General features: G+C 40.1%; 1 pseudogene across 1 annotated transcript; it reads left to right on the top strand.

The window, feature by feature from the left end:
• The first annotated feature begins 9577 nt into the window (after window positions 1-9577).
• On the top strand, window positions 9578-19268 carry LOC308196944 (ubiquitin carboxyl-terminal hydrolase 42-like; annotated as a pseudogene). The gene is made up of 14 exons: window positions 9578-9806; window positions 10514-10714; window positions 11801-11911; window positions 12072-12174; window positions 12338-12405; window positions 12562-12632; window positions 13167-13249; window positions 14479-14590; window positions 14951-15091; window positions 15285-15385; window positions 15846-15987; window positions 16667-17376; window positions 17747-17835; window positions 18164-19268. The product of its transcript is annotated as a ubiquitin carboxyl-terminal hydrolase 42-like (transcript).
• The last annotated feature ends 7845 nt before the right edge of the window (window positions 19269-27113 follow it).

Genomic DNA, 27113 nt, shown 5'->3' with positions numbered 1-27113 from the left:
AACATTTTCCCTTTCAATGCAAAAAAAGGAGCTGTCACTGGTGTCTGCAAGTTGAAGACTGGAGCTTATCTGAAAATCACTGAGCCCAAGAGCTGTCACCTTAGTCTTCCAATAGGACAAGGATGTCTTTGTTTCTCAGTTAAATGCATTTTTCAGGTTTGTGTATTATTTTCTCAGGAATGGAAAGTGTGCGCACAATTTGCCAGTTGTGGGACTAGGAGTTCTCTTATTTCCTGTGCTTTGTTTAACCTGTCTTAAGTTTAATGGATAGCAATCAAGGTGTACTAGAAATCTGAAAACACTTTATGCTTTGTTCTCTCAGTCATTTTGGTATAACAAACTAGCTTATGGTTTAAACCCTCCATTAGGTTAGCATTTTCCCTAAACGTAACAAGTCCCTGTGTGCTACAGGAAGACAGTAACAAAAAATTAAGTATAGATATTCATCCTGCCATTATTCAGCTTCTGCCTATGGACAGACAATTACACTTATTTAAAGCGGTATCCTCTTGAAACCTAATCAGCATGTTAGAAAGCACTTAGTTATCGGCTTTTGTCCTGGAGGGCTGAGGTTTGTTTTGTTTTGTTTTACATTCAGCATTTCCTTTTCTAGCTTCCATTCCCCTGTTGTTTTGCATGAGGAAAACATGCAGCTTTACAAAGTAGAACGGAAAGAGATGCTTTTCAGTCTAACTTTTCAGTTTTTTGTAGGAGTTTTAAATGTGGTAGGTGCAAAACAGCATAAGTACTGCTGCCAAAGTTATATTCAAACAAGTATTTCTTGGAGAAGCAGAAGAAGCCCAGGGAGAAATAAATTTACAAACATGCTCTTCATGCTCTCCTTTCCCAAGATTTCTCTGAGATATATCCCATAGTCTGTGGGTTTTGAGGTATGTGGTTCCCAGGAGTGAAAAGGAGGGCCAAACAGCTCTCCTCTCGGATCCCCACGTGCCAGGGCTTTAGTGTACTGCCACTTATGGCTCTGCTTTTCACCTGGAAAAAGCGACCTCATGCTGTAAACTGAGGAGCCCTGCAATTGTTCTACTTGGTTTTTTTTTGTTTTTTTTTTTTTTCCCCTGCTCATATAGGCTTAGAAATGTGCTGATGAAACAATAAAAAAGCCAGCTTGGTACATCTCCTTACAAAAAAATAAGTACAAACTTGAGCTCCTGATCGGCTTCATGCTGAACTCTGTGCTGTTCTTGTCGTAATCTTGGTCTCTCAGTAGATAATATGGTTTAATTACGAATAGAATCATGTGATGAAGAAGATCTCACACTGCAACAAATTCAGCATCTCAAATGAAATTTTACATTTTCCGTGATTTTCTTTCTGAGCAGAAGTGTGTAGTATTAAATATATATATATATATATATCTGTGATGAAGCCACGGTCGCAGTTACTCAGATATCTTAATAAGCACTTGCAGGAAGATAAATTGCTGCATCTTTTAGCATTATTTAATTGTAGGGTTAGAGACATGTTGATTCAACAGTGCTGTAAAGTTTCTAAGAGGTCACTTTGAAAAATACCAGCTAAATTACTGGCAAGACTGCACCCGTTCTTAAAAACAAACAACCCCCCCAAATCATCTGTTTTCCTCTTACAGGTAACTGAAGTAATCCCCGAAGAAGACAGTTCACTATCCAAAGGCAAGTTTTATTTTTAAACATTTTCTACATTTTATACCTAGCCACAACTTAACAACCAGTTAACGGTCGGTGACAATCCTGTTCAGTGTTGAAAATGTCATTCTGGCATAGGAAACAAAGGACTTCATCTTCTTGCTTTACAGCTGAATGTCTTCTACATAATGTTTGGAGAAGTGAAATCTTGCTAGAGGTTTTCAAAAATTCTGCCCGGTTTGGATGATGAAGTAAATTGCCATAGTCAGTAGATTCTGGCACTGACAAGTTCCTTCAAGCTAAAGAGGGAGTGCGATTGTTGCAAAGCATGACTGTGTTTTGAGACAGGGACGACCACAAGTTTTAATCTTAAAATACGACATGGAGGGGAGGCTGGTTGTTCACACATTCTTGCAAACATTAATACAATCTGTCCCATTATCAAGAACAAAATTAGGGACTGAACGGAGGTCTTTCAAATACCAGTGTTGCAAAAATAGACTTTTTATGCTACTAATGTCAAAAGAATCCTGATTGTACTAAACTGTGTCTCTTCTAGCTGATAAATCAGGAATAGCACAGAAGAAAATGCGTCTGCTCTAATGCTCTTTGGGCTTCGGTGAATTCTCTGGCCAGCAGATGGCGAACTCGCTTATTCTAAACCAGTCAAAAGTATAGGGAGAAAGTAAATGTCTTGCACACATTACACAAGTCCAGGGCATTGGGATCACTGGGCTACATGAGTGAAAGAGATGTACCCCAACAGTACCCCACTTAGATACGCTGCTTGCAACATAAGCAGGATGGGAGGGCTGTGCAAAGCAATTTTGGTAAATTGAGGAATTCATGTATTTCATCAAGCCTAAAGATACTAATTAGTTTCATGTGGGGGAAGGTCAGTCTTTCAAAGAAAAGAAAAAACATCTCTTAAGCAGGATTTTCTGAATGGTGGAATCTAATCTGAAAAAAGGCCACTTCAGCAGGTTATTTATTTATTTATTTATTTCTTACTGTATTGAACCTCTCAAGTAAGCTAGGAGCAGACTAGGAACAACTGAGGACTTGTTAGAGTGTGCCTTTTCACCTGGACTCATGTTACTTTGAATAAATTAACAAGGATAGCTAGTGATAATTTGTGATTTAAGGAAATTCCAGATACGTGAGAGAAAGAGCAGCGTTAAAGCAGTTAAATTCCTGCTCTCTCTAATAAGTGCTCTCTCTAGCCAGTTTCTGAACGCTTCTGTTCTGTGGCTAGGATTTGGTCAGCTTGACCACAAGATCACTAGTAAAACAAGGATGCCGTCCAGTCAAACCTTCAAATGAATGCAACTTACCTAAGGTCTACCGTTTGCTATCAAAACAGGTAGCTTTGTCCTAATATTCTGTACAGTTGACCAATTTTAGCATGGAACTGAAATGCAGTCAGTTTAATGGGAGGGCTTTGGAAGCTGCCTTCTCCAGTCAGTTCAGCCCTGTAGTCAGAGAGCAGATCAAGCTGTGTGCAGGCTTGTGACTTCTCTCTTTAGAAAGAAAACCACTGAGCCAGACAGTTCCATGTTGAGTATCACAACAGGGAATGACATTTCTTCCCTTTGTCTTTCAGATGCAGAGCTTACTGATGGAAGCCTTCAATACTCAGACTAAACCTACCATCAAAACGGACGACCTTTTTACCATCCAAACCAACCATTTTTCCATCAAACCCAACACCTTGGGTTTTGAAATGAAACTGGTAAGCCACAAGTCTTTATTGAATCTATTTTGCAGTGAAAGGGTTTTCTCTGTAACCTGATCATTTAAACTGTTGTGCTTAAAAGAAGGTCACTTGCAAGAGCGGTTATAATCCATGCTATAAAATTGAATCATCCTCTAGAAAGAAAAAAAAAAGGAGCAATTATCTTGCATGTACTCTTGATAAAGGAGGAGCTACACAATGGTATATAGTTTCACACTTTATTTTTGAGAATGTCCAGGCTTAAGTAACAGCTCTTGATGATAAATGAAAAGATTAATACGCAGTGGATTTACACAGAACATTGCGTTTTTAACAATGATCGATACAGAGTATTTGTCATGCAAATCACCTGTGTACACCAAGAAATACTTATTTCAATATATATCTGTACAGTATTTACATTTTATATTTAAACTCTAACTCGAAACATTTTCCAAGAAAATACAGAAATGGAACTGGTAAGCCACAAGTCTTAATCTGCAGCATTTGGTCTACAACAGACCTGGCTTTTCCAGCAAGCGTATCTACATAGATATGTAACAAATCTTAAAAATAGGCATTGTTTTTATATATGAAGCATTATAAATGCTGCTTGGTTTATAAAGCTTCGGTTTTGTACCCGTTTAAAACTGTTCAAAATGTCAAGTGATTTAGAGCTTACTTTGTCAGAATATTTTAAAATTTAAGTCAGTCCAGGGGAGTTTAACTATTATATACAGTTCTCTCCCTAGATTGCACTGGCAACGGGGCAGCAATTTAATGCTAGAAATAATATACTTCCTGCTACGATCTCCTCAGTTACATGTTACTCTAAATAATTATTTCTGCAGGGTATAAGAACTTCAAATACAGCAAACGAACTCTCAAGGCGTTTCCTTTGTGCTTACAGGTAGACACCGTCGCCTGGCTGGATAAACAGATTTTCTTGAAGGTGTTATTTCAGCATATAAGAATTGATTAAAAAAAAAAAAAAAAAGTGCTTCATGGCTTATTGGTTTTGTAATCTCACAGTTCTCCAGGAACACTTGATTTGCTGCATTTCACCATTACACTCGTCAGTAGCACTGATTCTGGTTTATCACTATTTGCATTACAAATCTCCTTGTCCAAAGCCTAAACTGATGTATGCACTGCTTGAAAACAAAACGTGGTTGCAGAGCAGAAGACTCAAGTCATTAGGTTAGCAGCTGCGTAACCATACTGCTTTCCAAGCATGAGATGTAGAGCTTATTGAGTTTCTATGAAGAGTTTAAACGGCTCCCATTAAGCAAAGATGTCCCCACACTGCTACTTCCTCTTAAGCAAGGATTCTACCTCCTTTGGCTGAGGCTTGCTCCCTTACATTCGAACATTCATCCAAGTAGCCTGCAATTCCACATTCGTGGGGGAAAGTCTATAGAATAGAAAAGGTTCCTCCAGTCTCTTCCTCTCAGCCTTTTTTTGAAGCATGCAATAAAGCAAAACATTCACAGGCTGACCTTCCATGCAAAACAAGGCAACTTAGTAAGACAGGAACCGCAAAACTGATTGCTCTTTAAAGTTAAAATGAGATTTGAAATAGATCAAGTTAGCAAGTGGTGTTAAGTCTGTAAGTAAGTCTGTTTTTGCCAGTGCAGCACAGTTCCCTATCATGTAGCCAGAGCTGCTTCTGTAGCTCCAAGAAGCAAAACTGCTTTGACAAAATACTGTGTCATGAAAGCATTCGTTGGTGCGGTAGGCACAGCTCAGGTTCAACAACTGAAAGACCATCAGAGTGGGACTGCAGAAAGATCTTTCAGAAGTTCCAAAAAGACATGTGGGGGTGGGAGTTTAGTTGTGTTAGATAACACAATCTTAGATAAAGATTTTGGTCTTAACGTAAAAGTAAGGGCGTCTACCAATTTCTTCAACTCCAACAACTGAAGCACAAGTCTGAAAAATCGCCTTTAAGAATGCAATGAAAATATTTAACTCTTCTGTATGTTCATAGTTTGTTGTCAAGCAAAGGAATGAATGCTGATGCCTTAACTATCTAGGGCTGTAGCTTACAGAAAGACTACACCTTCCTGTTTTTTTCCCTTTAAAAACGTTAAATCCATGTGAAATTATTTGGGGATGTTTTCACATGCAAAGCCTAATGCAACTCGTGCCTAATGCAAGCCCTGTCATCTTCTTCCTTTAGTAGTGTCGCATTAAGGGGTGTAGCCGATTGACCGTTACGGGTCCGGTCGGCTTCAGGGTACTGAACTATCACGGCCACGGATCCACCAACAACGCAGCACGCCCTCGCTCTAGTCGCGTTCAAGGAGAACTGTCACGGCCAGGAACAATGCAATTAAGTGCAGTTTATTACGGCAACAGATACACAGGTCCTTTGGATTGCCAGTGATAAATTCACTGTCTGCAAAAGCAAGCTAGCATGCATGAAATGCACAGGTACACGGCCTAGGTATTAAGATGTTAAAAAGCATAAAGACGCTAGAGATTTCTAAGTTTCCGTGGAGACGCCTGGTATAACCAAGCGTTCAGATCTTACCTCGCAGCATCCCAGTGGGCGGGGGGGGGGGGAGGGGTGAGAGGCTCAGCCTGTCGACTGATGTCAGAAGGTATCCTTCGTGACAGTATCTTCCCCAACATTCCCTTTCTCTTAAGCCAATTTATATTATTTTCTATCTTTTAGGTGGAGCTTGAGTGACTCCAGTCATGCGTATCTTGGTTGTGATTGGTAGAAATTACCTCGCTTGCGTTTAAAGGTACAGGCTCCGAGAAATTCAGAGGATGTGCTCAGTGAGGGGTGGTTGCCCCTTGGAGGCGGGTAGCTTTTGGGATGGAGGGGTGCTTATAATGCCTAGTCACTTAAGGCAATTACTCCACAAGGAGTAACTTTACTCCTTTAACTTAACTACTTGAACTACTTTAAGCTTTAACTACAGCATATCTAAAACATAAGGAGGATGTTACTATGTAAAAAGCAGATGAAACCAGTCCTTAACTCTTACTGCTTATTGTGCGTGAGCAGACTGGCATGAGTTTTAGCTATACTGGCAAATATCAAAGCACACCTGTGTAGTCCCAAAGCTGGGAGAAAAGCAAGGAAACCTTGAAGAAAATAGGGAGGCCTGTAGCTTGTGTAGTCTTTTAGCTGAGAAAATAAGGAAGGAGAGAGACAGGTAGCCTTGAGCTAGCAGAAGCAAGGAAGAGAAGGGATAAAAGGGAAAAAACAAGAAGGAGAAAACCAGCTCCAGACTGGCCTGTAGTAACCTTTTGCTCATTAAGGGTCATTAACACATTAGAAATCACACCTGTCAAAATGATAATCCTTGCTAATGTGGGATTCGGTGTGTGTCCCCCTCCTCCTGTACCCCCCCCCCCCCCCCCCGGTGTTCCTCTGTAATGCGCAAGCTCAGTAGAGAAAAGTTAGGTGAGCTGTAATAACCAATCAAAAGGAGCCAAAGAGAGAGTTTTCACAAGTTTCCTGTGTATGAATGACGGTGATTCGAGTCAGAGGTGTGCTTGCTTTGCGAAAGATAGCCAAGTACCTGACTCTGCAGAGTTCTGTAATTAATTATGTAATTAAAAGACCTTGGTGTGCATTCCGACTCTGGGTGCTTATTGGCGCGGTGCACTGGGCATGAACTCGCGGACAACATCTGTACTCAGTGTGATGCCTACAGACAATCCTTTACTGTTGGGACCTGCATATTTTTCTGTGCCTTCAACACAAACCCTTTGGTACAACTAGTTCCCTACGTAGCTGCCAGTTCACCACTCAGTTGCACTTCTGAAGAGGAAAAGCTATTTCCCTCTAACGTAGGAGCACATACTCTAAATGCAAGCTTCACTCAGCTGGTCATTTACTGCAGGACAAGATTTGAAAACTGTTGTGGAGATTCTGTTGGGTTTTCTGCTTACAGAAAAATTAAGTGCCAAATCGCCCTCTACTCCGCTTTGTAGTGCTGCATTTAATGGAGATTCAAAGAATTTCATTTGCTTCTCCGTTTATGGACAACGAGCTGAAGGAACAGGTACAGCACATCAGCCTGGAATGCCTTCCCTCCCAACCAAAGTAAACTGGAGCTGTAACTAACACAAGCAGAAACAAGGCTTCCACGTTTTCAGCTGAATAAAGTTCCAACAAAATCATCCTCTGGGATTTGAAGCTTACTTCAAATTACATGCCAACAGCTCTTTTCCCTGAAAGGTCTTGCCCAGTTCTTACGTCATAGTAAAGTGTATACCTATAAAATTTACAGTTAACGTCTTCTCTTAGTTTGTCCAATTTTTGCATTATCGCTCAGCTGTGTGCTCATTTATAAGCTGATGCATGTATACAAGCTGCTGCTCAAGTCCTACGTCTTGTTTGCAATTCTTCGTTTCCTTGTTGCCAGCATATTGTAAAGCGGATCCCTGCTGCTACTCGCTCTAGAAGAAAAGGAATCATCGGTTTGGTTACCAAATACCCGCTTCTGGAAACCAGAAGTGTTTTGGTCTCTCTTCCCTTCGAATGACTCCACACCTCTCATCAGATAATGGATTGCTGACCTAGAATCAGAGAACATCCCAAGGTGGAAAGGGCTCACAATAATGAGCGAGTCCAACTCCTGGCTCCACACAGGACCACCCCAAAAGCAGAGCCTATGTCTGAGAGCATTGTTCAAACACTTCTGGACCCCCGTCAGGCTCGGTGCCACGACCACTGCCCTGGGCAGCTGTCCCAGTGCCCGAGCGCCCTCTCAGGGCAGCACCTGAGGCGCACGGGGCTCGGCGGGGCGGCCCGGGAGGGGAGGAGGACGGCGGGGCGAAGCGGCCGCTCCCTCAGAGCCGTGTCCCCGCCGCCTCGCCCGCACGTCGGGGCTTTTTCGTGTCGGGGCTTTTTCGTGTCGCGCCCTCGGGCTCTCGCCGCGGGCGACATGCCGCTCCCCAGCGCGGACAGCTTGCGCGCGGGGCCTGCCCGCGGCGGCGGCGGGAGGGAAACCCCAACCGCAAAGCCCTCCCGGCAGGGAGAGCTCGGGGTGAGGGCCGGTCCGGCACCGACAGTAAAGACACGCCGGAGGAAACGCTCTGCTTTTAGCCGTGAGCACCGCGGCCAGGTTGAAAAGGCGTCACGCTGGAGCTCCGAGTTGGGCGGCGTTCCGAGGCCGTTGTGGCAGTTGTGGAGACGGCCTCGGCTGAGGTGGCGGCTGCTGTCGCTGCTGTCCCCTCTGTCCCCGCTGTTGCCGCTGTTCCCGGCGCCTGGAGACCCCCGGCAGCCCCCTGTGACAGGACCTGTGGCCCCGGGGAGCAGGTCCTGTGGCCCCCTGTGCCCGCCGCCTCGTCGGCCATCCCGGCAGCAATCCTGCCAGCACAGAATAGCTCACCGGCTTTACGTGCGTTTCAGGGTAAAGTGACGATTAACTTCTATTTCCTGGCTTGGGTGCTGCTTTATTCTTTAACGGAGCTTCAGGTTTAAAGGTTAAACTCAGTTCTGTCAAGGTTAAACTCAGTTTCGTGAATGGCATCTTGGACAAAATCTTAAGCTGTGATTGACTCTCTGCTTAACAGAGGCCAAACGTGTACCTACTGAGAAGCAGGTCATAGGTGATAAGCCCTCACAAATTAACTTGCTATCACAAAGTGACGCCCAGAAAAAGTGTATTCAAAAGCTAGGCTCATTATAGAATCACAACCAAGCCATCATGACTGGTGCAGTAGACAGTGAGGTAGAGGGTGAGCCCTGGAAAGACAGAAGTAAAGTAGCAGCGAAATGCAGGTACCTTTGTGCACACGAAGCAGAAAAGCGCAGGCAGTAAAGTAATAGTGCTCCATTACTAGCGTGAGCAACAATTATATATAAATCGCAACCATTATCTATTAGATAATAGGTAATAATTAATAGATAATTGCAAAGCTCCAAAAATGCAATAAATAACTGATTCCCCTCAGAGAATGTCATTTGCATTTTTATATTAAAAAGACTCCAGAGTTGTAATGGATTAAAATCCTACGAAAGTGAAAGAAATGGCATCAGCCACTAGTTCTGCAGAAGCTAAAAGTAATACTGATAGAGTTTTGATGGAAATTTTTCCTTTGTGTGTTTAGTTTGGGGATTCCTTTTAAATCATTCATACCAGCAATTTAGTTCTTCAAGGCCGTTTCTTTGAGATTAAGTGACAGGACTTCTACTACTCTTTTCTTCTTGGAATGCTTCTTGGTATTCTTACGTCAGCCAGAACATTTGTCTCTGTCGCAGATGAGAACAATGACCATAGTTAACAAGCCCAAATCTTCAAAGTCTAAAAAGCCATCTTCAAGGCGGTCTGGCAAATCCAAGAAACCGAGTACTAAAAAACTGATGTCACGCACCGCAAACTGGGGCCGGATACCACCTGCAGAAGATTCAAGCCAAGTCTCTGTGGCCCAAGGATGTGGAGGTGCTATTTATTGTAGATCCTCTGAAAAATCTAAGCCTTTTGCCCAAAGAGATCTAAGTAAGTGTGCGCTTTATCCTGCCTCCGTTTTCTTCAAAACAAAAGTAGAAAGTGGTAGTTCTTGCTTGTTGCACTGATAGAGAACAGGACTACTGTGAATAAAGACTTCCAAAGCGATTCTCCTAAGGCAACTGAAGTGACTGACGTTACAGAAATTAATTTTGATATATTTACAGTCGACAGAGAAATGTGGGGAGCATTTTGTAATGCACTGATTCATCCATATCTTTTCTGTTTTGCAAAGAAAAGTGTTTGATTGTTGCTATTCACAGGTTCCATTATTCACAGGTTTTTGAATGTTAAGATTGCTCAGGAAAAGATCTGATATTTGTAGGGGTACCGTCATTCCTAGTTATTTGTTTTTACATTGTCCTTGCATTTATTACCATATAATTTCAAGTCTAAGTTTGTGGTTGAAGTTATAATAAGGAAAAAAGCATATAATAAGGAAGAAATTAAAATGGTTGACTAAACTTTTTTTTCCCAAAACGTTGTGTTGACCAGCCAATTTGAATATGGCGGTATTAAAGGTGTCTGCAATAAGTTTTTCTGTTTTGGATTGTAGCTAGTTCCTCTAGGTGCTCCCGCAGAATAGTATTTTTACTATGCCTATATATACTTTATATATTCACTATACCTATATATACTTAATACCTTTCTTAGAAACAAACAAACAAAATCTCTTTTTAAATATAACTTTCTTGCAGTTGTTAATGATGGAATTGCTCCGCCACAAAGGATTCTTTTTCCACCTGAGAAGATACGTATGGATTGGCAAGAAACACAAAGTGTTGGAGTTGGCCTGTACAATCTTGGCAACACGTGTTTTCTTAATGCTACTCTACAGTGTTTGACCTACACCCCCCCACTTGCCAATTACATGCTTTCTCTTGAGCACAGCCAGTCATGTGAGTACTTTCTAACAGTATTTTAAATCTGTTGGATAGCTGTGAAGGTGAAAGAACAGCAGTGATTCTGTGAGACAAACTTACTTGTCTGATTTTACCTGTAGACGCTGGCTTTGAGCATTGTATTAGCAGTGGGCTCGGAATAGCATATGGAGTGCGTTTAATGCACCATGTGTTTTTTTTGTTTGTTTGTTTGTTTGTTTTTTTAAAAGGATCTTTTCTTGCTTCATGGGAATAATGAAGTGCATTGGACAGTAATGCATTTAATGAACATTTGGCATTTGGGCTATTTGGGCTTCCTGCTGCTAGAAAGGCAATAAAATTTAGGATGTTGGCATCATAGGTCTTTAGTCTGCACAGCCGAGGTTCCATAATGCACTACAATAAATGGTCTGTTCGTTGTTGAACCAATTAAAAAAAAAAAAAAACAAAAAAAACCTAGAAAGCAATATGAGCTGTTATGAACACGACTAGATTTTTTTGTGGGACTGTATTAAAATCTAGACTGATTTTGTCCTAAATAAAATATTGTACTATAAAGTAAATGTTGTACTAAACCTGTATGCTTTTTAGGCTGGTATCTTTGTATCGATACCTAGAAATTTAACTGTTTTCTTCCTGTATATAGAAATCGTTTCAGTTGAGAATCCTGTTGAAAAAAGGAGGGCAGAAGTACTATTACATACATTACTGTAATTTTTCCTTTCTCCCAAAGGACTCGTAGCTCTGTATCATGAAGCTCACCTGACAGCACTGTGCTGAAAATAACCCACGTTCTCTTAATGCTGTATCATCAAGGTCAAATATTCTTTCCTCATACATTTTGCAACCTGTGGAGTTCCCATTCCTGTCAGCCTTTACAAACGTGACTTTGCAGTAGTCTTTTAGATTTCTCATCACAAAATGCACTTGAATACAGGCTTAATGGATATTTTTATTCTATAAAGTTGTGTGAAATGAAATGTTAGGAGACTGTTGGGACAAGGAGAGTGGATATTGTATCTATAGTTTAAATGTTACTTATATGTTTGTTTGTAGTTATGTCTGTTTCGCTAGACTGGGATGCTTTCTTCTTTCACTCTTCAGGTCGTGAACAAGATTTTTGCATGATGTGCACGATGGAGACTCACATTAACCAGGCCCTGCGTTGCACTGTTGATGCCATCGAGCCTACGCGTGTTATCAATAATCTCAGTCGTAAGTGGCTTCAGATGTGTTTCTTTTTCAGCATCTTGTAATCTTCAAATAATTATTTGATGTGTATAAATGGTTTTAACACTGTAAAGAAGAGAGATTTTAGAAACAGGAGAATTACTTCATTTTTAAATGAGGTGAATACTATCATCTTCTTATTTAGGAATAGGACAACATTTCCGTTTTGGCAGTCAAGAAGACGCACACGAGTTCTTGCGCTATACTGTTGATGCTATGCAGGAAGCGTGCTTGAATGGAAGCACCAAGTAAGCATAAACAAATTCACTTTTATACGTTCTCTAGCACCTTTTAGGCCTTTATTTACTATCAAAACTGAAAGTCTAGGTCATCCTTGGTTTTCATAAAACTCTTTGAAGAGTTAACTGTGTGCCTTAAATCTTCTGAGGTCTGATTATAATTTATTTCCAGATTGGACAGATCTTCTCAAGCTACCACCATCATTCATCAAATATTTGGAGGATTTCTAAGATCAAGAGGTACTTTTAAAAATATTCCTGTCCTTAGAACTGATCTGTGTCTTTTGTCGGTAGTAAAGCAGTCTGTAGTTTGTCTGAAGTAGTATCTATCGACAACTTGAATGTGGACAGTTAGTCTCCTTCACGTGTTGTTAAGCATTTATATTTTGCTTCCAGTGAAGTGCTTGAATTGCAAAGCAGTTTCGGATACGTATGAGGCATTTCTTGATATCACTTTGGATGTAAAGGTAGGAGGTTTTGTAAATATAATTCATGATGTTTAAGTACATGTATAACTTTCTAAATTAAACTTGTTTAACTTAAAAAACCAAACCACGTACAATGTTAAAATATAAGAGCTTGGTGGTGGTTAGAAAGTGGATTGGACTTTGTCCTTCTGTGGAACCCCTGTAAATACTCTCCACGTCTGCATTGGGTTTAAGGGGAAAGAATTTTATTGCTGCGCAAAGTATAATACTGTCACACTTCTTTGTTGTTCTACCTCAATATACGTCTAATTGTTAGACTGTTGGATTTGTTGCCAGTATTGATGAGAAAGCACACTATAGATGCTGTCTGCGTTACTGGAAAATGATTTGTTTCAAAGTAGAATGACTTCCAGGTGAGGTAAACGCTGAGCATGCTCTTTCTGCCTCCTTCTTGACAGTGCTCATAGTAGATCGCTTAAGTATGTGTTAGTCAGGTTCTCTTATAAACTCCTAGTGCGTCTCTGGAATTTTGAATTTACAGTGACTTTACGCTCTTCTCTCTCGCTCCTCTAGGCGGTTTCATCTGTTACCAGAGCTCTAGAACTATTTGTGAAACCTGAAGAGCTGGATGGAGAGAATTGCTATAAATGTAGCGAGTAAGATTATTACTAATTATGTCTTAATACTAGATATTAGTTTTATATATTACATGACTTAGAGCGTAAGTTATCCTTTAACTTCATTTAGAAATAAGGAGACGCAGCATTGTTGTTGTTGTTGTTGCTTCATTTTCTAGTAGTGGTGAGCTGAAGCAAGGAGCTATGGAGAATGATTTGGAGTGGAAGGCAGCAGCAGGTTCCTGCAGGTCCTAGCGTTCACTGTGAAACAAAGTTAGATTGAGTGTCAGGGAATGTGAGCTGGCTCTGTGGTAATGAATGTTAGCAGCCTGTGCTGGCTCACTAAACAGCGTCTTGCACAGCTCTTGAACTGTGAAACCTGTCGATGTGGACTAATGTCCGAAATGAGCTCCCTTAAGCCTAACCCGTGCACAGGGAAAGCCTGTTGAGTTCAGGCGCTCTCTGTGCTGATCAATATGTAAGATGTTTCTACGTATGTGAGAAACAATTGAACATTTGCATAAGATGGTTTGGCAAAACAAGCTGTTAGTCAAACATCCCCTCAGAAAAGCACAGAGTGCCCGGCTCAGTTCTGTAGAATTCATGCCTGACCCCTCTAAATGAAAAATGCAGTATCCACTTCTTGTTGTTGGATACTAAGGAAATTAGGGTGTCGAATCAAGAGCGTCCAATAGGTTATTAAAGCAATTTAATCCCAGGTTCGTCTTGGCCTGCGGATCCTAGAAAGCAACATGCAGCGTATTCAGGATTCTCATAAGTGATGTCTGAGGAAGAGAAAGAACTGTAATAGCACCTCACATCTGAATTGCATGGTCCTTCCTTAATGTGCTCTTTGAGGTGTGATCGGTTCAGTCACACTTAAAGCCAGAATTTTCCGTCTTTTTGTGAGTTTAAAAGGAAAGGCCTTGCACATGTACAGTACTTTTTCCATTGCTGATAACTGTTATTAGTCTTATATATAACTCATTTTTACTATTTTTTGTTTATATTTTATAACTCCCTGGTAATACGCTTTCGTGAGAGATTCCTGTTCCCGCTATGCTCTGAGTTGTTGGTAAAACTTACCTTCTTCTCTGTATTAACAAACGTGACATGCAGTGCATGGGTTTATGAAAAGAAAAAACCAAACATATGATGCAAGTAAATATCATTCAAATAGCATAAACATGCATGAGACATTAAAACGAGTTTGTTTTGGGGGCAAAAAAGATGATGCTTTCAAACACTTGTCTCTGCTTGTTTTTAAGGTGTAAAAAGATGGTTCCTGCATCCAAGAGATTTACCATACACCGTTCTTCCAACGTTCTCACAATATCACTGAAAAGATTTGCAGATTTCACAGGTGGAAAGATCAACAAGGTATATTTCCCGCTGTAATGCAACTTTGTCATCATGTAATGGGACATCCCCCAAAGCTGAAAGTTGTTAATATTTTCAGACAATAATTGTAGACTAACGACTACGGCTTATTCTTTCTCTTAATATCAGTAAAGTTCCTGCTTGACAAGAAGCATATACTTTCCTCTGAGAAGGCTAATTCATCAGAAAACAGTTGTCTGCAACTTCTAGTATTAAACGTTGCTTATGGGAAGACTTATTTTTAGTGAATCAAGAGATATATTCATATAATTCCAGTCTCTGTTTTTTGGAAGTGTTTTTCTCTGGCTAGTCCGCGAAGTACTCTGATATAATTTTTCTATCTTCTTGGTCTCTCTTTAGGAAGTAAAATATCCTGAGTATTTGGACCTCCGAGCCTACATGTCTCAATCAAGTGGAGAACCACTCCTCTATGCCTTATATGCGGTGCTGGTGCATCATGGTATCAACTGTCGCTCAGGACACTATGTATGCTACATAAAGGTAGAAGTCAACATCATTTCTAACAGGGTAAAGGTTGTGCTGGCAAACCAGTTCAAGTGTTACTAGTAGTACTGTTTCTAGGGAAAAAGATTTCATTATATGTTTATTTGACACGTGTGTATTTTATTGCTATCTGTGATTTCATTTGGAAAACATGCAATTCATCTAAAGATATCGTTGTCTTTATTTGCAGGCTGGTAATGGACTTTGGTATCAGATGAATGATGCAAAAGTAGTCCGTACTGACATTAAAAGAGTTCTTGGTCAGCAAGCTTACTTACTTTTTTATATCAGGTAATAACAAGTATTCAAATGTGTTCAGAAGAGATTTACTCTCCTGTTATTGATACTTTTCTTTTTGCAAGTGTTTTTCTTTCTCTCCCAGGAAAAGATGATTATTTCTCTAATTCAGTTCTGTCTAACCTGAAATTCTCTGTCATTTATTATCTTTTGTTGCTTGGCCTTAAACTGCAGCACTTGTGTAAATTGCTGTATATGTGTTATCTGTAGCTGGCTAATTTAGAGAAGGAGAGAAATGAAGGCCATCTGTGGTGTAAGAATGAATTATTGCTCTGAAAGTGATAGTCATAGTAGGAAGACTGTTACCTACTTTTCAGTTTGTAGTCTTGGCTAAGTCTTCTGTAGAGAAGGCTTCCATATCGTATGAACTGTTCCTATAAAATTATAGGATGGGATTTAATCCAAGAGTAGGCCGAAAGAAAAACTAAACTGAGATCACTGCTCTTTTCTGAAGGCGCTATGATTTGACGCTCGGAGAACGTGCTTTTTACTTAGCAGCACCGTCTTATCCCTGTTCATTCCCCCCTGGTCAGCGGGGGGCTAACAGTAAGCAGGCTGGATTTCTGGGACCACGACTTCCTCCTCATATGATTAAGGTAATTTAGGGAAGCGGGAGGGCAGATAATGGCACCAAACGGACAGTGGGTTTGGGGTTTGGTGTGGGGTTTTTTGTTTGGTTTTTGGCATCTTTGTTTTGTTTTCCTTCCCACGCTGCAGCTGTCTTCACAGCCCTCATGCTACAGCCAGAGTCATTCAAACAGTGGTTACTGCTGAATTGCGCAGCCATGCGACTCCATTGTTTATACCTCCTAGACAGCTTTGTAAAGCACAGAGAGCTACGCTCTTTGACAATTTAAGTAGAGTGTACTAATCCTCGAATCATTTAAAAGAGGACTTGTTTTTCCTATCGACGTCACTTTAGCTAAGACAGGGAAACCAAATTGTCTTATTCCTGAGCACCAGAACAATTATTCCAGGCTTTTTGGGGTATGTTTAAAGGGGAAACTAAATATATTTGGGAATAGCTTTAGGCAATGTTAAGTTGTTTGGATGGTTTTCAAAAATGATGTTAATTTGATATCAATATGCAGTAAACCAAAAGCAGGAATTAAATACACTTATGGGACTTGCATTTATCTTTTAAGGGCAGTGTTTTTTGCTTTTTAGGTGTTAAGACCATTTGTAGAAATACTTAGTAGGAGAATGACATGTTTAAAAATGTTAAATGGAGTGTTTCCATTAACCCGTCTTGCAATTTCTTCTTTTTAAATACAGAATTCAAGTCGTTTAAATGGAAATGGATCCATAAAAGAGGATGCAAATACCACTGGTGTCACCCTAAAAAGGCCATCTTCAGCACCACCAATGGCCTGTGTTCAAGAACAGGCGATTACCAGGCCTTCAATTACTGATACGTCAAAAAACCAGAAGATCACCATCAGTATTCACAATAAATTGCCTGCTCGTCAGACTGTGTCACAGCCTGACTGTCTTAGCAGTGCTGTGGAGGATGAAGATCTCTACAAGGCTGTTCCTTCATCCACAATCACAAATTCGGTAAAGCAAATGAAGCAAATACAAATACAAAAAAAAAAAAAAAAGAGTTTCTGCTGAAATTTTTGTGGAGCCAAAGGTGAATGGAAATCCTAAACTCAGCTCTGATAACACAGTCCCTTACGGTGCAGAATCTTCAGGAAAATCTGAGGAGGAGTCAAAGGGCTTATTTAAAAGGAATTGCAATGCAATGTGGAATTTTGGTTGGAAAGGTAGTCCGTACATTGCAGAATTCCCATTCTTCCTGTCAGAATGCTGATGAAGGAAGATCCCAGCATGAGCTGCCAAACACTGATTCACTGAATGGTGCTATTAGTTTAGTTCATGAATCTAAAGAAAACGGACTGAAACTTGATGATTCCACTTGCCAAGTTGAACCTGTTAAACCTTGTGAGATGTTCTTTTCTAAAACAAACGGATTGCTTGAAACATAGTAGTTTGCTCCATCGAGAATTTCTCACCCACGATGTATTCGGGAGTGTTTATCATGTTCCTAATTCAGGCGAAATGCTGAGAAAACACAGCACAAATTTGATCGTAACCCTTTGTGATATTATGCCATTAGAATTTGCAGAGCTGAGCTGACATTAGAACTTGTCAGCTTAAGCTGAGCTGAGATAAAAATTCTTAAGTTTCATAAAGTAGATTTTGGGAAGTGAGTTGGCGTTATCTTTGAAGTGTAGATAATGCATACAACACAAAGCGATCTTGCTTAGCATTTAATGTAGAAATTCTGAGAAGACTAGTCCTCAGCACAAATGGTATTTTTTCTGTCTGCTGACTTGTGCGTTTTAGTTGCAGATGCCTGGAGCTATGCCTCCAGTCCCTCGAGAAGTCATCATGGAATCCCTCACGGCCAGCCAGCTGAACAGCTTGTCAGAGGAAAGAAGGTAAAATGAGCACAGTCTGATTAAGACAAGATTTTATGGAAGTTCATTGCGGTTTTATCTGTCTACTAATACTATTTAATGGAAGGATTTAAATCAGTAGAATTCCGTACTGTATGGCCAGTGTTGCGAACAGAACTAATGATCGACACTGTGCATAGCACTCTGATGCAGGCTGGTGCCTCGCGGAGAACTTGTGTTTCTTCATAGAATGTTTTTCCATTTTTCTCCATTATCTGGAGAAACATTGGCTGTTCCCCCGTCGCCCCCACCCCTTTTTTCTCAGAGCAGCAGGTGGAGGGAGACGGAAACGTGTTTTTATTTTGTGCAGTGTCCCGGGACCTCCGAAATCTACTGAGAATGATGAATACCTTGAACAGTACCAATGTGATGACCGTGGAGACAAGGAGAAACCAAGAAGATCAAAAGAACATGAACTGATTTCAGAAGAAAATGTTTTCTACATCAAAGAGTCTTCTGAGACTGGTGAGAAATTGCGGCAAACTTCCCCTCTAAAGTCTGACAGTGAATGTAGTTCTAAAAACCTTTCCTCCTTAGCTATTACAGATAGATGCCAAAATACAAAGGACGAGACTAAAAAATCTGACAAAGAGCGTTACCAGAGAAAGAGGGAACATTCTCCTACTGAAGAGAAGGAGAGTCAAAAAGATGGTCATTCCAGCAAGAGAAGGTGCTCTCGGAGTGTGGAAGTTGTTAAGCAAAAGCGTCGCAAGCAGGAGTATTGGGAGGGAAGCAGGTACAGATCTTCCCATAGTGAAAGGAACAGCCCTGATAATGGCAGAAGACCAGTAAAATATTCAAAGTACAGATCTCGAAGCAGAGGAAGATCAGAACAAGATAGCGCTAGATATTACCATTCCAAAGGGGAAAGAAGTTGGAGCAGAGAAAGATACTATCAAGATGAACCACGGAAATGGGAAAAATGTAGCTATTACAAGGATTACTATTCACCTCATGCAGCAGGAGACAGTAGAGAGAGAAAGTTCTCTCACGGTGATAAAGACTTTGACAAATTGACTCAGACTTACTCCAGCAGGTCACATAAGCGTTATCATTACAAAAGCAGATGGCCTCACGGTTCCCTCTTGAGAGAGGAAGATGTACATCACTTTAGCACACCCAGAGCAGACTCACATCGTTGCTCAGTAGCTCAGCAACATTCTGGAAAACATTCGCGTGAGAGACATGCACTTCCACCTGTGTCAGCTCATTTGGAGAACTGTCGCCAGAAAAAGGCAAAAGAAGGAAACAGAAAAAGACAATATACTCGTGCAGAAGGTAGTGAAAGTGAAATAGAAAGGCAACGCAGAAAGGTAGAAAAGGAGGTTTTAGGTGGTGAAAACATGAAAAAATATAAGAAGTTCTAGAAGAAAAAGAAGTCTGAAGATAAACAGGGAGAGAAGGATTCCAAGTAAGCAGGGATTCCAGCCTAATCAGCATTTTTTTTCCTAATTCTTTTCTGGGTGCTTCTCATGTTTTGTTTTTTTTTTCATAGTTTCTGAGTTATTTAGATAGCATAATCTGGCTGGGGATCATGACTGGGGATCATTAGGTTGATCAGTGAAGACAGGAAAGGTATTGCTGAATTGTGTCAGAGCACTAGCTTTGGACCACGTAGTTCGAATCACATCTGCACACCATTCTGGATTAGGTTAAAATATTTTTTTTTTTTTACTTGCACATATTCCAGAGCTAACCATTGTTAATGATCTGTGTACCAACCAGGACCTATGGTCCTTCAATCTGAGGGCTTAAGTTTGCTGCATCTAAAGGAAGTTACATGTGCACAAAGTACCACAAAATAGCTGACATGCGGCAAATCATCGCCTGTGGTAAAATAAATAAAGTTTCCTGTATGCAACAAGTGCCACATCTTTTTTTCTCTTTTTAACTTGCATGTTTCTTTCAGACTTTATGATTTGTATTTCTCTGCGCTCCACTTTGACAATGCCAATCGCAAGCGTAACAAAAAGAAGAAAAAGGAGAAACATCAGGAAAGTGAAAGGCTTCTTGGAACACTCAGATCCTCGTTTCCAGAAGAAAACCCGGGAGAAGAAGGAAGAATCCCATCCTCCAGATGGCTCTTTATGAGAGCAATGCAGAAGTGAGGGCAGTAAACAACCTCACAAGGAAGGGAAGCCTTCCAGTGCAGGTGAAAGGAAGAAACATCGCATCCAGCGAGTATATTAAAGGTAAGCGGCTGCAGCATGTTTATGGGATTCCTTTTAGATTAATCTAGAGATTATCTAAAACAGTCTTTAAATGCTTGATGACTGAACAGTCTGCTGGATATTAAAATATGTTTTGAAAAATATGTTTCAAATGTTGTTTTTTCAGCTGTGTGGGGAGAACAAATACAGTGGCTATGAATATTTTGGCTATTATTCAGAACAGCATGTGGAGGGATATGTAAACTATGTAATATGTAAAAATATGTACTATGTAAAAATCCTGCTTTTTTTCTCCTTTTTGTTTTTTTTTTTTGTCTTTTTCTTTTTTTCCCTGCTATTATAGGTTTAAGAATATAGAGGAATGCGCTGATGGAAGCCATGTAAAGAGTCTCCAAATTTGCATTGGGTTTAAGCGGAAAGAATTTTATGTCTGCACAAATTATGATACTGTCAAAACTTCTTTGTTGTTCTACCTCAATATACATCTAATTGTTAGACTGCTGGATTTGTTGCCAGTATTGATGACAAAGCACACTATAGATGCTGTCTGCGTTACTGGAAAATGATTTGTTTCAAAGTAAAATGACTTCCAGGTGAGGTAAACGCTGAGCATGCTCTTTCTGCCTCCTTCTTGACAGTGCTCATAGTAGATCGCTTAAGTATGTATTAGTCAGGTTCTCTTATAAACTCCTAGTGCGTCTCTGGAATTTTGAATTTACAGTGACTTTACACTCTTCTCTCTCGCTCCTCTAGGCGGTTTCATCTGTTACCAGAGCTCTAGAACTATTTGTGAAACCTGAAGAGCTGGATGGAGAGAATTGCTACAAATGTAGCGAGTGAGATTATTAACTAATTATGTCTTAATGCTAGATATTAGTTTTATGTATTGCATGACTTAGAGCATAAGTTATCTTTTAACTTCATTTAGAAATAAGGAGACGCAGCTTCGTTGTTGTTGTTGTTGCTTCATTTTGTTTAAACAACTGGTGCACGGAAATAATCCCAAACTTGAAAACGTTACATCTGTTTTGGAAATCTAAGAAGAGTGGCTATTAGCTGATATTGGACTTTTCTCGTAGCATTGTCTGCACCATGGCTTGTCAAGCTTCCTAGGCGTGTAGCTGCATGCTGAAATATTCATATTGGCAGAAGTGAAAAGACATGCCCAGTAAGTAGTGGTGAGCTGAAGCAAGGAGCTGTGGAGAATGATTTGGAGTGGAAGGCAGCAGCAGGTTGCTGCAGGTCCTAGCGTTCACTGTGAAACAAAGTTAGATTGAGTGTCAGGGAATGTGAGCTGGCTCTGTGGTAATGAATGTTAGCAGCCTGTGCTGGCTCACTAAACAGCGTCTTGCACAGCTCTTGAACTGTGAAACCTGTCGATGTGGACTAATGTCCGAAATGAGCTCCCTTAAGCCTAACCCGTGCACAGGGAAAGCCTGTTGAGTTCAGGCGCTCTCTGTGCTGATCAATATGTAAGATGTTTCTACGTATGTGAGAAACAATTGAACATTTGCATAAGATGGTTTGGCAAAACAAGCTGTTAGTCAAACATCCCCTCAGAAAAGCACAGAGTGCCCGGCTCAGTTCTGTAGGATTCATGCCTGACCCCTCTAAATGAAAAATGCAGTATCCACTTCTTGTTGTTGGATACTAAGGAAATTAAGGTGTCGAATCAAGAGCGTCCAATAGGTTATTAAAGCAATTTAATCCCAGGTTCGTCTTAGCCTGCGGATCCTAGAAAGCAACATGCAGCGTATTCAGGATTCTCATAAGTGATGTCTGAGGAAGAGAAAGAACTGTAATAGCACCTCACATCTGAATTGCATGGTCCTTCCTTAACGTGCTCTTTGAGGTGTGATCGGTTCAGTCACACTTAAAGCCAGAATTTTCTGTCTTTTTGTGAGCTTAAAAGGAAAGGCCTTGCACATGTACAGTACTTTTTCCATTGCTGATAACTGTTATTAGTCTTATATATAACTCATTTTTACTATTTTTTGTTTATATTTTATAACTCCCTGGTAATACGCTTTCGTGAGAGATTCCTGTTCCCGCTATGCTCTGAGTTGTTGGTAAAACTTACCTTCTTCTCTGTATTAACAAACGTGACATGCAGTGCATGGGTTTATGAAAAGAAAAAACCAAACACATGATGCAAGTAAATATCATTCAAATAGCATAAGCATGCGTGAGACATTAAAAGGAGTTTGTTTTGGGGGCGAAAAAGAAGATGCTTTCAAACACTTGTCTCTGCTTGTTTTTAAGGTGTAAAAAGATGGTTCCTGCATCCAAGAGATTTACCATACACCGTTCTTCCAACGTTCTCACAATATCACTGAAAAGATTTGCAGATTTCACAGGTGGAAAGATCAACAAGGTATATTAAGAATATACCTTAAGAATATAGAGAAATGGTCTGCTTTTATTTTCATTTTCTCTTTTTTTCATTTTTCTCTTAATATCAGTAAAGTTCCTGCTTGACAAGAAGCATATACTTTCCTCTGAGAAGGCTAATTCATCAGGAAACAGTTGTCTGCAACTTCTAGTATTAAACATTGCTTATGGGAAGACTTATTTTTAGTGAATCAAGAGATATATTCATATAATTCCAGTCTCTGTTTTTTGGAAGTGTTTTTCTCTGGCTAGTCCGCGAAGTACTCTGATATAATTTTTCTATCTTCTTGGTCTCTCTTTAGGAGGTAAAATATCCTGAGTATTTGGACCTCCGAGCCTACATGTCTCAGTCAAGTGGAGAACCACTCCTCTACGCCTTATATGCGGTGCTGGTGCATCATGGAATCAACTGTCGCACAGGACACTATGTATGCTACATGAAGGTAGAAGTCAACATCATTTCTAACACGGTAAAAGGTTGTGCTGGCAAACCAGTTCAAGTGTTACTAGTAGTACTGTTTCTAGGCAAAAAGATTTTCTGAAATAACCCCAAACTTGAAAATGGGATCTTGTATAAAATCTTAAGCTGTGATTGACTCTCTGCTTAAGAGAGGCCAAACGTGTACCTACTGAGAAGCTAGGTGATAAGTGTTTTTGTACACTTATAAGTGGTCATTTTGTAAAGAGACTGCTGAAAAATCTGAACAGTGCTGCTGCAGAACTCTGAATGGGGGGCTAGCAACTGTCTTAACTGATCTGGAATCTTGAGTTTACTTTTCAGTGGACAGGAGGAGAGTCTCTCAAGGCAAACAGAGAGAGAAATAACACCCGATACTCATGTCAACATAAATTTATGCTCAGAGTGTAGGTGTAGGAACAGCGTCGGTATGTATATGGAACATCGGGAGAGGAAACTATATCGGTATTTACAGCTTTTCTACTTCCTTGTCAGAGAGACGTTGTCTCCAAATTAGAAATTGATGTATTTTGAATAAGGGCTGGCGGATCGGATTTATTCTTACTAGTGTTAATATTTGCTCTTGATTAGTACTTAATATCTGGTAACGCATCAATCAATCGTCAAAAATAAACTTAAAAATGTGTAAGGCTTATCTCGTTGGTCGATACAAAGACCAAGGTCTTTTCTCTTTTCTCTTTTTTTTTTTTTTCCCAGTATTGTTTTTCTGTTTTCCTTCTCACTGCAGTCTTGATTTTGTTTCTTGTCCCTTAAGTATGTTTTCAGTGTGTTGTTGAAACATTTTCCCTTTCAATGCAAAAAAAGGAGCTGTCACTGGTGTCTGCAAGTTGAAGACTGGAGCTTACCTGAAAATCACTGAGCCCAAGAGCTGTCACCTTAGTCTTCCAATAGGACAAGGATGTCTTCGTTTCTCAGTTAAATGCATTTTTCAGGTTTGTGTATTATTTTCTCAGGAATGGAAAGTGTGCGCACAATTTGCCAGTTGTGGGACTAGGAGTTCTCTTATTTCCTGTGCTTTGTTTAACCTGTCTTAAGTTTAATGGATAGCAATCAAGGTGTACTAGAAATCTGAAAACACTTTATGCTTTGTTCTCTCAGTCATTTTGGTATAACAAACTAGCTTATGGTTTAAACCCTCCATTAGGTTAGCATTTTCCCTAAACGTAACAAGTCCCTGTGTGCTACAGGAAGACAGTAACAAAAAATTAAGTATAGATATTCATCCTGCCATTATTCAGCTTCTGCCTATGGACAGACAATTACACTTATTTAAAGCGGTATCCTCTTGAAACCTAATCAGCATGTTAGAAAGCACTTAGTTATCGGCTTTTGTCCTGGAGGGCTGAGGTTTGTTTTGTTTTGTTTTACATTCAGCATTTCCTTTTCTAGCTTCCATTCCCCTGTTGTTTTGCATGAGGAAAACATGCAGCTTTACAAAGTAGAACGGAAAGAGATGCTTTTCAGTCTAACTTTTCAGTTTTTTGTAGGAGTTTTAAATGTGGTAGGTGCAAAACAGCATAAGTACTGCTGCCAAAGTTATATTCAAACAAGTATTTCTTGGAGAAGCAGAAGAAGCCCAGGGAGAAATAAATTTACAAACATGCTCTTCATGCTCTCCTTTCCCAAGATTTCTCTGAGATATATCCCATAGTCTGTGGGTTTTGAGGTATGTGGTTCCCAGGAGTGAAAAGGAGGGCCAAACAGCTCTCCTCTCGGATCTCCACGTGCCAGGGCTTTAGTGTACTGCCACTTATGGCTCTGCTTTTCACCTGGAAAAAGCGACCTCATGCTGTAAACTGAGGAGCCCTGCAATTGTTCTACTTGGGTTTTTTTTGTTTTTTTTTTTTTTCCCCTGCTCATATAGGCTTAGAAATGTGCTGATGAAACAATAAAAAAGCCAGCTTGGTACATCTCCTTACAAAAAAATAAGTACAAACTTGAGCTCCTGATCGGCTTCATGCTGAACTCTGTGCTGTTCTTGTCGTAATCTTGGTCTCTCAGTAGATAATATGGTTTAATTACGAATAGAATCATGTGATGAAGAAGATCTCACACTGCAACAAATTCAGCATCTCAAATGAAATTTTACATTTTCCGTGATTTTCTTTCTGAGCAGAAGTGTGTAGTATTAAATATATATATATATATATATATCTGTGATGAAGCCACGGTCGCAGTTACTCAGATATCTTAATAAGCACTTGCAGGAAGATAAATTGCTGCATCTTTTAGCATTATTTAATTGTAGGGTTAGAGACATGTTGATTCAACAGTGCTGTAAAGTTTCTAAGAGGTCACTTTGAAAAATACCAGCTAAATTACTGGCAAGACTGCACCCGTTCTTAAAAACAAACAACCCCCCCAAATCATCTGTTTTCCTCTTACAGGTAACTGAAGTAATCCCCGAAGAAGACAGTTCACTATCCAAAGGCAAGTTTTATTTTTAAACATTTTCTACATTTTATACCTAGCCACAACTTAACAACCAGTTAACGGTCGGTGACAATCCTGTTCAGTGTTGAAAATGTCATTCTGGCATAGGAAACAAAGGACTTCATCTTCTTGCTTTACAGCTGAATGTCTTCTACATAATGTTTGGAGAAGTGAAATCTTGCTAGAGGTTTTCAAAAATTCTGCCCGGTTTGGATGATGAAGTAAATTGCCATAGTCAGTAGATTCTGGCACTGACAAGTTCCTTCAAGCTAAAGAGGGAGTGCGATTGTTGCAAAGCATGACTGTGTTTTGAGACAGGGACGACCACAAGTTTTAATCTTAAAATACGACATGGAGGGGAGGCTGGTTGTTCACACATTCTTGCAAACATTAATACAATCTGTCCCATTATCAAGAACAAAATTAGGGACTGAACGGAGGTCTTTCAAATACCAGTGTTGCAAAAATAGACTTTTTATGCTACTAATGTCAAAAGAATCCTGATTGTACTAAACTGTGTCTCTTCTAGCTGATAAATCAGGAATAGCACAGAAGAAAATGCGTCTGCTCTAATGCTCTTTGGGCTTCGGTGAATTCTCTGGCCAGCAGATGGCGAACTCGCTTATTCTAAACCAGTCAAAAGTATAGGGAGAAAGTAAATGTCTTGCACACATTACACAAGTCCAGGGCATTGGGATCACTGGGCTACATGAGTGAAAGAGATGTACCCCAACAGTACCCCACTTAGATACGCTGCTTGCAACATAAGCAGGATGGGAGGGCTGTGCAAAGCAATTTTGGTAAATTGAGGAATTCATGTATTTCATCAAGCCTAAAGATACTAATTAGTTTCATGTGGGGGAAGGTCAGTCTTTCAAAGAAAAGAAAAAACATCTCTTAAGCAGGATTTTCTGAATGGTGGAATCTAATCTGAAAAAAGGCCACTTCAGCAGGTTATTTATTTATTTATTTATTTCTTACTGTATTGAACCTCTCAAGTAAGCTAGGAGCAGACTAGGAACAACTGAGGACTTGTTAGAGTGTGCCTTTTCACCTGGACTCATGTTACTTTGAATAAATTAACAAGGATAGCTAGTGATAATTTGTGATTTAAGGAAATTCCAGATACGTGAGAGAAAGAGCAGCGTTAAAGCAGTTAAATTCCTGCTCTCTCTAATAAGTGCTCTCTCTAGCCAGTTTCTGAACGCTTCTGTTCTGTGGCTAGGATTTGGTCAGCTTGACCACAAGATCACTAGTAAAACAAGGATGCCGTCCAGTCAAACCTTCAAATGAATGCAACTTACCTAAGGTCTACCGTTTGCTATCAAAACAGGTAGCTTTGTCCTAATATTCTGTACAGTTGACCAATTTTAGCATGGAACTGAAATGCAGTCAGTTTAATGGGAGGGCTTTGGAAGCTGCCTTCTCCAGTCAGTTCAGCCCTGTAGTCAGAGAGCAGATCAAGCTGTGTGCAGGCTTGTGACTTCTCTCTTTAGAAAGAAAACCACTGAGCCAGACAGTTCCATGTTGAGTATCACAACAGGGAATGACATTTCTTCCCTTTGTCTTTCAGATGCAGAGCTTACTGATGGAAGCCTTCAATACTCAGACTAAACCTACCATCAAAACGGACGACCTTTTTACCATCCAAACCAACCATTTTTCCATCAAACCCAACACCTTGGGTTTTGAAATGAAACTGGTAAGCCACAAGTCTTTATTGAATCTATTTTGCAGTGAAAGGGTTTTCTCTGTAACCTGATCATTTAAACTGTTGTGCTTAAAAG

This window comes from Anser brachyrhynchus (genome assembly GCF_964034855.1).
Source record: "Anser brachyrhynchus genome assembly, chromosome: 6".
Classification (NCBI taxonomy): domain Eukaryota; kingdom Metazoa; phylum Chordata; class Aves; order Anseriformes; family Anatidae; genus Anser; species Anser brachyrhynchus.
The sequence above is the reverse complement of the archived record's forward strand: the minus strand, read 5'-3'. Positions and strand labels throughout refer to the sequence as shown.